General features: G+C 44.6%; 1 protein-coding gene across 22 annotated transcripts in view; it reads right to left on the bottom strand.

Moving 5' to 3' along the window:
- AAK1 (AP2 associated kinase 1) overlaps positions 1 to 12,149 on the bottom strand; it is a 173,399-nt gene that overhangs the window by 159,879 nt on the left and 1,371 nt on the right. The window lies entirely within an intron of this gene.

Here is a 12,149-nt window from a genome sequence, read left to right as displayed (position 1 = left end):
TGGTTAAACAAATCACAAAACGTTCACACAATGGACTGAAACTGTTGATGCAGACGCTTAACACAAAAAGATAGTTAGGATATACTGCTATGTGAGAAAGCAAACTACAGACAAAGCATATTCTTATCCTTAAAAAATGCACAAGTCTGGAAGGTACACACCAAAATGTTAACAAAGGTAATTTATGCGATTATGGATAACATTTTCTCTTTTTGTCTGGCTTTATCTTCTAATTATTCTACTATACTATGGATTAATTTTTGTCATAAAATTTTTTTAAGACTTCTGGATTGCTTTCTTCCATATCTCCCAAAGATTATATATGGAGCTAGCATTCATTTCATTCTTTCCCGTCTTCCAGGTCCAACCCCAAATACCATCTGAGGGTCTCCAGCAGGGCGCTTATTGAGATATAAACAGATACAGCATTGAACAGTGGATTATAATCCTGGAAACTTCTCTGTGGTTTCAAAGAAATCAAAACTGAATGACTAAAATAATATTACAACGGTGCCTAGAACATTGCCTTACACTGAACGTGTGGAGAAGGGACTGAGGAGACAGCAGGAGAAGGGATAGTAAGTGAAAAGGAAAATGGAAATGGGTTAAGGCACGGCACTGACACTCAACTTTACAGACAAAAGGCTTTAAACACATTTAATTAATAATAAATACCAAATGGTAACTCGTTATGTCTTCAGAACTCAACGTTTCTAGCAGAAGAGACATAAAAAACTGGTTTCTGTGCCAACAAGAGACATGAAGCCCATGCTCAGCAGTTCATGCACTTTAATCACGACAAGACCCTCAAATGCTCACTAAGAGCCTCTTTATTGTTAGACACGCGTCTAACAAGCTTAGTCATCTAGTTTCCAAGTCCACGGCAGATTAAAAGCAGCAAATTAGAGAGGCGCTAATTCAGGAAGACACTCGGGTAGCAGTAAGGAGCGATGGCTGACGATCTCAAAAGAAGGGAACCATAATGCACAACGTGAAATTCAAAAAGCATAGCAACCCAGGGCCATTTTATTCAGGAGCAAACTCTCTCACCCATAGCAAGCAAAGACCCTAACAGATCTATAACAAAACAGTAACATTCTAATAGTGCACTTGAGAAATAAGAGAACGGTAAGATGTTAGAGTTGAAAAGCAACTTCACCGTCATCTCGTCCTCATTTTACAGACAAGAACCTGATGGTGGACAGAGCTGGGAAGGCTTTTGTCCAGAGTACAGGGCCTGGTGGTCACCACACAGATTCAGATCAGGAGTACTTTCCACCTATATTATGCTGCCTCTGTGGCATATAATTTAGAAGACAGGAAATAATGTATTTCAGAAAATGCCCAATCCAAAATTGTACATTTTTCAAAACAGACCCCCAAGGGTCAGGAAAGCATGTGCTCCTATGATGAGTCATCTTGAATGGGCTCTCCATATGACCAGGCCATTCTTCTACTCATTCTTTGTCATTCCTTCTCTCCATAAACCTAGGGAATTCCTCCACCTCCTTCCTTACTCTCTTGAACCCCTCAACTCAACTCCCACCCCACAGCATTCAATAGAAAACAGAAGACATGAGGCAAGAACTCCCTCAACTTGCCAAACCTTACCAATTTCTTCTCCTCTGTTCCCATTCTTACTCCTCTTCCTTCCAGGTCAGTGCATAAAGTGCCCTTTCTCCTGTCCAAGGTCATCTCTCCCACCTGAGTTGATGACTCCACCCATGACCTGCCATCACCTCCTCAGCCCCATTCCAACAGTAATCCCCCCGTACTTCATTTCCAACTTCCTCCCGACTGGCCACTTCTTTTCTGCTTAATGTACTCAAGACTCTTCCACCATTTAAAAATAATAATAAATTCCTCCCTGACTCAGCACCCACCTCACTTCCCATTCACTCATTTCACTGCCACCTGGACTCCACTCCATGGCTCCACTTCCAATGCTCTTAACAAAGCTCATGAACGAACTCCACATTTCCAAATCCAAGAAACACTCTTCCACCCTCATCGTGACCTTTCTGATTTCTTACACCTTGACACAGCCACACCCTCCTTCTTTTAAATCTACTTAGTATTCACTTTCCCCACTCACTCTCTCCTGATTCCCCAACCCCATCTTCAGCCATTCCTTCTGCCTCCTTCATGTGCTCACTCATTCATTCAACTGGCTTTCACTGAGCTCCGCAGATGTGCTGGGCACTACACGGGCACTGGGGATAGAGCAACGAACAAGTCAGCCAAGGCTCCGCTTTCATGGACGTGAAATTCTAGTGGGGGGAGATAAACAATGAGCAAGAAGAATCAGTTGACACGTGCTACGTGGCAAAATAAAACATGGTGAGTTCCTTATATTGGATAGTCAAAAAAGGCCTCTCTGAGGTGAGATTTCAGTGAGATCTGAATGGCAAGAAACAGCCAGCCATGGAAAGATCAGGAAAAACATTCCAAGCAAAGGGACCAGCCATGCCTAAGACAATAAAGAGGAGACGCTGTTAAATGCTCAGAAAAGGTAAAGAGGAATCACTGCTGTGACTAAAAAGCATGCTGGCTGAGGTTAAGGGAGATGCAAGTTCTGGTAGCAGTTTGCAGGTCAGAGTGAGGAGGCATCCAAAGGACTAGTCACTTTGACAGCTGTGGTGAGTACTGAGGCTAGACAGGACAAAGGTTAGGTGGGATTAAGGTAGGTGGGTGGGGAGGGGGAAGCGATCCCAGAGGCGGGGAACACTACCAGGAGAGCATGGGAAAGAGCTAAATCCACGGTTCACAGGAGATGAGGGGGGCACAGGCCTGAATGAAACAGGAGACCTGTGTTAGAGCACAAGGATTTGAAGGTGGATACACGGCTGGGGGCAGGAGTTCCTCAGGCAGAGAGGGCCATCATACTAACAGTGACTTGACAGGCTGGGGCAATTATCCTAACACAGGTGGGTTTCAAGCAGGGAAAAATAAAATAAAATAAAATCTGAATTCTCTCTCCTCCTTATTCATCCTGGGGTTTGTAATAGATACTGTGAAAGATATAGATATCTATCTATAAATATTATCTATTCATCTATCTGCAAGACTCTAGCTCCACCAGGTTTTACATACAGCAAACCAAATATTGCCTGATAAAAACAAAATTCAGGCACCTAAATACTAAGAGTTACTGTTTGCAGACTACTAACTACACGCTAGGCACTAAGTTAAGTGCTTTGCATAATTTCCTCTAGCCTCACAACCACTCAGAGTATTCTCTGTACTTTGCCAATGATAAGCCAGTATCTTAGTAAGTTGCCCAACACCACAGGGACCAGGCCAGGATTCAAGCCAAGGGCTGCCCACCTCCAAGCCGCATGCTTTTAAACCACCACGTGTGATGCAAACCTTGAAAATCCTCTCCTAAGGAGAACATCATCGTGTTCCCTTTGACCTAGGGAGTCAGGGAGGAAAGACAGTACTGAACATCAGGTTTTCCCCAATCATTACTGAGTTACACCTTCCGGTCAAACCGAGATTTTCCCATAGCCAAAAAGCCAGACGGAATTATTTCTTCCAACACTGCCCACTCCCCCACCACCAAGATTCCCAGGCTTCTAAAAATAGTAAAGGACAAAGGTCTGAGGAACAGGGCTAGCCTATCCCCAGGGGAAATTAAACGAGTCTAACAAACCTGTAAGATAATCAGCACTTCCTGAACCAACAAAATTCACTGACCAGGGAAAATGATGAGTCGAGGGTACTAGTGGGAGACATGCCACCTCTGTGAAGCTGGAAGGGCCCAACTGATGAGGTCTGAGTCCTCTTCTCTCTTCCTGTCCCCGGGTAATGAAGTCTCCATTTTGTTCTCAAATTCACGCTCAGTACCAGAGGGACAATAATCTTTCTCTGACTCTAAAGGTCCCAGTACAATAGCTATAAGTCCTTAAAAACAGGCGCCAAGCAAATTACATGGCATTATACTGCTTTCCCCAGGATTCAAGTCCTAGATGAAAGGCATCATTATTTAAGATCATTATAATTACAAATGATAATCCAACATCAATGCTTCACTTGGCCTTCTATTATAATAATATAGGGATGCCATAAACTCTTTCATCCAACAATCTCTTGGCTCTTCAGAAATCATAAATAACAAAGCTTCCTTACTCTCTTGAACCCCCCACTGTGTGGCTATGTCAAGGTGTAATTGGCATTGCCTTCCATTGTCTGCCAAGGTTCACTCAGAGCCCAAGGAGAAAACTGATCAGCTCAAGCTGATTCACTCACAGCACATCTCAAATGAAACTCCAAATTTTTACTCTTTTAACTTTGTTCCAACTTGGGGAACTCACCCTCTGCCAAGGTAGAAGTCTCACTCATAAGAAGAACTCCTCCTTCTAACAACTGTCCATAACTCAATAGAAGAACTGAGATTGTTTATACATAATAGACTAAATGATAATAAAAATAACAGACTAATAATAATAAAGATAATAATGGAGGAAGAAAGTAAGCACAAAATCTTGCAGCCAGTATTGCCTTAACGTGCTGATACTCATTATTCCTGATTCAAAATCACATAGAATGAAAAAGCTTTTTTGCTTTGGGTATAAACACAGAACATATGATTTATTTATGCAGGCAACACTGTTCCTTGAAAGAGACTAAAAATGTTGCAATACTTCAACTTTACTAAGAATATAACATGTGCAAAGGTGCTGAACTAGGTATGTTCCCTAAAACAAGGTTCCTCGAAGAAGGGGTTCCAGAGAAAAGACTCACAGTTGAGAACAATCCCACTCCAGGAAATCTTGCCTAACCATCTCAGTCCTCATTGCCCTCCTTCCCCTCAACCCCTCCACAATTTAGAGAGTACACCACACATGCCAGCATTTCAATAGCTATTGTCTTGTGGGGTGCACTTGCTTCCTGCGTGTTGGTCACGTCACGTCAACTGGGAGGGCAGAAGCCAAGCTTTCCATTACTTCTCTCTGCCACAGCACCTCAAACAGAGCTGGTAAAGAATATGCTAGATGCTCAGTAAACCTTGCTCCCCCTGGCTGGAGGGGCAAGCTGTCTCTTATGCTCTCTGCATTATACCTCCAGCCTCTCACTGCATGATCACAGCATCCCTACAGAGGTAGGAAGGACGTTTTCTACAGCGAGGAAGCAAAGGCTTACAATAGTTAAATGACTTCCCCAAAGACGACAAGTAGCAGATGTGAAAGAACTTGAACCCAAGACCCTTAGCTGCAAGTGCTAGACTCTTCCTTACACAAAGGATTACCAACATCTTCTCTCATAACATTCTGACCTTTAATATCCCTCCCCAACTGAACCTCGCTCTGAGTAATTCAAGTCAGAAAATGCTTCCACCACATTTTGGGGTTGCTCAGATATGGGAATATGGGGAGAATTTTTTAAAGCTCATAATTCACATGCAGTCAGTGGAGAGTCCTGCCATAACTCCTCTCAGCCAGGACCCACACAGACTCGCCGTTCTATCTCCGTTGGTTTACCGGTTTACTCTGCAAGTAGCTGTTTTACACAGAAAATGACGTAGAGGTTTTTAACCATAATAGGTTAAGAAAGATTGCTGGTTTGCTGATTCTGAGAAAATAAATTTTAAAATTAAGTGATTTACCTGAAGTCACACAGCAAATTAGACCCTTCTGAGCCACCCGACTCCTCTCTGTCCCCATACTGGCTGACACATCATGCTGTACCACATTGGCACTGCTGACATTTGGGTCTAGATGATTCTCTGTCGGGGGTGGGGAAATCGTGTACACTGTAGGACGTTTAGCAGGAGCCCTGGCCTAAACTCACTAGCTGCCAGTGTTACCCGATCCTGTGACGATCAAAAATGTCTCCAGATGGTGCTAAATGTCACCTGGGGATGATCGCCCCTGGTTGAGAACCACTGCTCTAGACCAGTGGTCTCCAAAGCAATCCACTGGGTTTAGAAAGAAAATATGAGACTATTTTTATTAACTGTCATCTTAAAAAATAAGATTTTTATCTTTACTAATATTTAATATACGGTCCATCTCTAATGTTTCCATCAAGTCCAAATGTCAGTCACGTCTCAGACACATCTGATGGAATCCTGGGGGAAGAGCGGAAGCTCCGTAGCAAAGGCTGAGATGTACTGAGAGGTACTGCAGTCCATGTGCTTGGTGAAGTGCGTTTACTGATTGCATTTGTTTTAAATGGATTAGCTCTCATAAAACAAACAAGGGGATTAAAAAGATTCCTGCAAAGAAAGCTTGGATAAAGATAACACAAGCATACGTGAGCAACAAGAGAATGGCAGGGCCTGATTTCTATCCCGGTGTCCTCTTCAACAGTCACACTACAACGCAGAAACAATCACAGTCTAATAAGATATGACAAGAAGTTCACCGAAACCTTGCTGAGATTCAAGTGTGGATGTGCAACCACTATCATAAATGATGAACTTCACTATAAGTACACACTACGCCTTAAGATTATTAGCTAATGACAGCAGGCCATGAATATAATGTAAATAAACAAGGGAGAGCATGTCTGTAAACTGAGTGTTATTCTACCTAAAAAGTTTAAAAGACTATTGTTCTAAACCAACACTGCCCAAAGCACTTTCTCCGATGATGAAATTTTCTCCGTCTGTGTTGTCCAAAATTGTAGGCCTTAGCCACACGTGGCTATTAATCAACTGAAATGTGGCTACTGTGTCTGACGAATTAAATTTTTATCTTTTATCGGATAATTTAAATTTAAATACCCACATGTGGCTACTGGCTACTTTACTGGCCTGCACAGCACTGGACACTAGGAGATCACTACTGTCTCAAAACATACAGCTCTCAGCAAGCAGTGTACTTTCCTGCTTTTGTGTCTTGGGTTATTCTCTCTGCCTAGAATGTTCTCTTGACCCTGTCCATCTAGTACTAAGTTCTTATTTCGAAGACACATTTCAAGTATCACTTTCTTTAGCTTTCCCTGACTACTCCTCACCCCACAAGATTAATGGCTCCCTCATGTCTGTCCCCTAGCCCTTGTACATCCCTCATCACAGCACGTAGAGCTATTTGCTCGTATGTCTGAAGTTCTATGATAGTGAGGCAGAGCCGTGTCTTATTTAATCACTGCACGACATCCAGCACAGGCACGGTTACTGAACACGGCAAAGAATGAACGAACAAACCTGGGTCTTCCAATCACACTGCAGTGCTACCGCCACCACACCAAACACACCAAAAGATGGCTCCAGAAAAGTATGCTGAAGGCTACGCTCCGCTACTTCAAGTGCTGGATGCTGCTTCACTAGACAATTTCATTTCTATGATTATCATTGTTCGGCTCTTAAAGATGCAGAGGGCACAGGGATTTCTTAAGCAGCTCAGAAAGCATCTATCCTTTGAAGAGGACAAGATGAAGGTGGACGGTGGGGTGAGTCCCCTTTCTGTCTCAAGTGTCAACTTTCAAATACTGCAAGGTAAAATGACTGCTCTGACGCAGTAGTATGTTTTCATGTGCTCTTTATTAATATTTACCAAGCTTTTCCTGTGTACTCTGCATGCAGTTTTAGCTACCGAGGTACAAGTGTATGCCTCCCCCCGTACCCTCCCTCTCAAAACCCATATGAAACTGTTTCTCTCTCTTCACGACCTCTCATTAAATGAGTGTGACTTTGTTAGAAAGACCAAAGGAAAGGCTTTGACCACGCAATGACTTATTCTAGATTTCATTGCTGAATTCGAGATTTGGCTATATTTAGCAAAGCTATAACCGTCATCATGCCCGAAGCCAGGAAGAAGACACCATTCACAAGCCACCCCCTGAAAATCTGCAGTTGCCACTAAAAAACCAGACTTCCCAGCAGGCAAAGACATCTGAAGTGGGAGGGGTCAAATTGGTTGTTTGCATCAAGGGAAGACCTCACATGCTTATAGCCAACCTCCCTGCCTGGCGCTGAAGCTCTCCGTGGCCTTATTTCCTTTTCTTTTCTCTCCAACATACCTTCTGCTTGGGCCAAACACCCTCATTATCTCCCCTGTCCACTCCTTCCTGTAACACTGGTCTTCTCACTCCCCCGGCTGCTTCTGCTTCAAGCTTCTTGCCTCTCCTCGAACCTTCGGGACCACTCCTTCCCCAGACACCAGCCACCTCCTCGCCCCCACTACTGGCAAAGGGCTGAGGCACAGAGGGAAGCAGTGCACATTGGACAGCTAGCCAATGGTTACTCAGAAGGCCCAGGGCCACTGGGGAAAGCAAGCAGCCAGCACAGCCAGGGAGCAAATGTAAAAGAACTTCCTTCTACCATGCCATGTCCTTCTTCCCTTGACTCTGGAAGGGAAACTTCTACTAACCAAAATGATAACACCAGACTAGCCAGTTTTCCCAGAACTCACCATACTGTCTCCCCTCTTCGCACTTTTGCATGTGCTATTCTTTCTGCTTAGAAAGGCTTGACTAACCCTCATCCGGAATATATGCTGGGTAATTTCCATTCCTGTTCAAACGACACTTCATCTGGAAACCCTCAGCCCCAGGCCCTTTATCATCTCATAACATCTTTTTTCCACCTACTCCACACCCAGGACCTTGCTAAGTGCTGCACACTTATCGTAGCGTTATTTGCTGGTCTATGAGCTTCTTAAAAGCCGGGCCCAAGTCCCATTCATCCCAGTAGCTCTGGAGCCTAATACAGCACCTGCCACAGAGGAGGCACCAACAAACGTTCACTAAACGAATACATGCATGCGTCATACTGATACCACCAATACATATTTATGCCATACATACACACACACACACGCACACACATTTGTTAGGTTTAGGTGATTTCACACATATTTTTTAAGCCTCACTACTTTGCACTGTAGGTAGGAGAAACTGTCAGTTTACTGACATGGAGACTTACTGAGTAGTTCTCATTAGCCCTAGACCTGAATTCCTTTAGTGTAGGTCAGAAAACTTTCCTGAAGGGCCCCCTGCTCCACCTTATACAGAATGTTCAGGACTGCTGTCTTGGACACAGCAGGTAGTCAACATTTACGTATTGTCTGGAGCTTAGAGGTAAGGCCTCATAGAGCTAGGGGGATATGACAAAAGCGTAGCCTCTCAGTCCTCCTTTGAGCATTGCTCCACTTTTCCCATTGAGCTCATTCTGGAAGCTTAAACCAGATCTTCCCTTGACATCACACGCCTGTTACTTCACACATGATTTAGCATCTCATCATGGCATCTTCACTGAGGAAGCTAGAGAGAAAATATCCTCCCCTGCACCAGCCTACACAAAGCCAGACCCCTCGTGACTTAGAACCTTCACTTCCCCCAGACAGACAAACCCTCACTGGACTAGTTAGGGAAACTGGGTGACTGGGGCTGATGCCGCTGACAGAAAGATGGCAGCCCAGGCACTCTCCTGCCTTACACTCCAGCACCTCCTCCTTGGGGTTCCTGCGATTCCTCACTGTAAAGTACAGACCAAACCCACGTGAAGGAAAAAGGGACGGTCAGTGAGACGAGGTGGTAACAGGGTCTGAGCTTGAAGCCCAGCACATCATCCCTCCCTGAACTGCCTGGCCACTGCCCTGGGCACTTTGATGCATGATTCTCGTCATCCTAAGACAACACTGGCTGGGACTGGTGGCTAGGTCGGCACCTGGGGACTCAAAGCGAAGAGGGTTCAGGAAGGAGCATGGCTACCCAAAACATCTGTTGACCCTTTAAGGAGCTGCTGATGCCTCTGCAAAGAACATGTGGCTGTGTCTACCCACACCGGGGGAAAGGAAAGCTGCAGACTGCTGCAGTCAAACTAGCCTTCACATTGCCCCCCATTTCTCCTGGCTGAGAAATAATGGCTACCAATTATTGAACATCTGAAAAATGTTAAATAATTTACATACATTGCCTCAGTTAATATTCAAGACCGCTCCGTAGGGCAGTGGTTCTGAAACTTTAGCTTGCAGCAGAATCTCTCCAGGAACTTGTTAAAGCCCCACAACCAAATTTATGGGGTGAGGCCTGAACCTGCATTTCTAACAAGCTCCCACGTGATGCTGACGCTCCGGACCGAGGCTCCACACTTTGAGAGTGCCAGAGGGAAACAGAGATTCAAGAGAGGTCTGAAATGTCTTACCCAAGGTTTCACAGCTAGTAAAGAACAGATCCAGAATTTGAATCTAGATCTACCTGATTCCACAGACAGCCCTGGTAACCGTGCTGCTGTAGGGGTGAATGTTTGCCTTGTTTTCATAAATTCACTGACAGCTCCTTAAACGCAGGCATCACACTTTAAACCCCCCTATATCCTTCCCAGAACCTTGCAGTGCCTTTGTACTTGGTGGGTTCTTCACAAGTACTTTGTATACTGGCTCCTACACAGCTACATACTTCTAAGAACCACATACTCAAATTCAGTTATAGTCAAAGAACATAAAGAGGGCGACACTGCCAGACCTAGCTGAGCCTTTGTCCGTGCTGTCACCGTACCTGGATAATTCCTGCTCGTCCTTCAGTCAGTCACTTCCTGCCGCAAGCAGTTCTTGGCTCTCTAAAATTGGAGGCCACTGCACCCTAAGCTTATCTCCATGATAGCACATATTGCTCTGTTTTAAGTGGCTGTTTTCCATCTCTCAAAGTAGTTTGTAAATTCCAGTATCTAGTTTTAAATCATATTCCCCAGAGCCCAGCACAGTGCCTGGCACATCACAGACACTCCATAACTGTTTGTTGAATGAATAAATGAATGAATACAGAGCTGCAAGCCCTCAGTTCCATTTAAAAATACCATCATGCATGATGTGCAGTTCTCAGGGATGAATTCTGGGGAAGAGAAGGGCAGCCTAGATAAAAAAGACCAATTTTGCCTTTTCTCCTCCCCGTCAACTCAGACTCCGAGAAAAGGCACTGCTTAGGGTAGCATCACCTCTAATGAGACAATAGCCTAGCTGAACAAAATGTTTCTGGGCTCTAAGTTCAGCAGAGGCTGTTGAGAGGGAAGGAAAGAGCTCTGGGCCCCCTCCTTCCTCTTGATTTCTCTCTCACACACACTCCTTCTCCATTTCTCCATCCCACTGCAGTCAAGGGCTTTGGCACAGGTATGAAACAGACAGACCAGACTCAAGGGTGTGGATCTGGCAGCGGGCACAGAAGCATCTCCCATCCTGCACCAAAGCCCACAAGGAAGGATCCAGAGGGACAGTGACTCAGGCCCCGGATTAAGTCCAGCTAGAGCAGTACTGAAAATGGAAAAGAGCAACAATTTCATAAGGACATCAACTGCCAGGTCTTTTTTAAACCAGTGTTTTTAAAAAGTCTTCAACCGTAACCCCAGAAAACTGGGCCCAGCTGAATCCCATGCTGACAGAAGCTGAGAGCCAAACAGCTCCTCCTCCAAACCCACCACGAGCAACACTCACCGTGTCAGGCATGTCCCAAGCCCAGGTTGGGGCCCTTGCTCCAACCTTAGCTTGCAAGAAGGCTTTTTCTCCTGCTAAGAAACTGTTCCCCCACCATGCTGCAGGAATAGAGGCCTCCCCTTCCCCCATCCCCTCTTGGCTGATAAAACAACCTACAGCAGGTTGGCCCCATCCAATTAGTTGGAATAGCTTCATGCCAAGGAAATTGCTGCTTTTATTAAAAATAAAAGCTCACTAGGCAGGCAATGGGCTGTGAAAATTATGAGTCTGGCATAATTATGAAGGTCGACGTTAAGGTTACCAAAAGAGACATGCAAAGATTACAGGACAGCCTGGGGGATGAAGATATATATCTACATGTCTATAGATACACAGATGAACACGTGTGTAGGGAATTTACGCAGCAGATCTAAATAACATTAACATCCTCTCCAAAAGAGAAAAAGAAAAAATCGGAGGCCACTCTCAAGTAATTCTTTTGGCAAAACACAACCACACACACACACACACACACCAAAAACCGAAAAACAAGAACAGGAGAAAGAGGGGCCTACTGGACTGATTTCAAAATAACCACATTCATTTCATGTAATTTGTTATCTTAGCTGCATCCTGGGGACCTGATTACAGTTGGGTCAGGAAACAAATCTAGTCAAATCCAACAAGAGCCTTGGCTCTTAGAAAAACACACTCTGATTCTCTGAAAATCCTCTCTTCCTTCCAGTGCCTGCTCAAGGGAGTGGGAAAGTTGGGTAGAAGAAACCCCTCTTAAAG

This window comes from Pseudorca crassidens, chromosome 14 (assembly GCF_039906515.1).
Source record: "Pseudorca crassidens isolate mPseCra1 chromosome 14, mPseCra1.hap1, whole genome shotgun sequence".
NCBI classification, from domain to species: domain Eukaryota; kingdom Metazoa; phylum Chordata; class Mammalia; order Artiodactyla; family Delphinidae; genus Pseudorca; species Pseudorca crassidens.
This window is presented reverse-complemented; position numbering and strand designations above follow the sequence as displayed.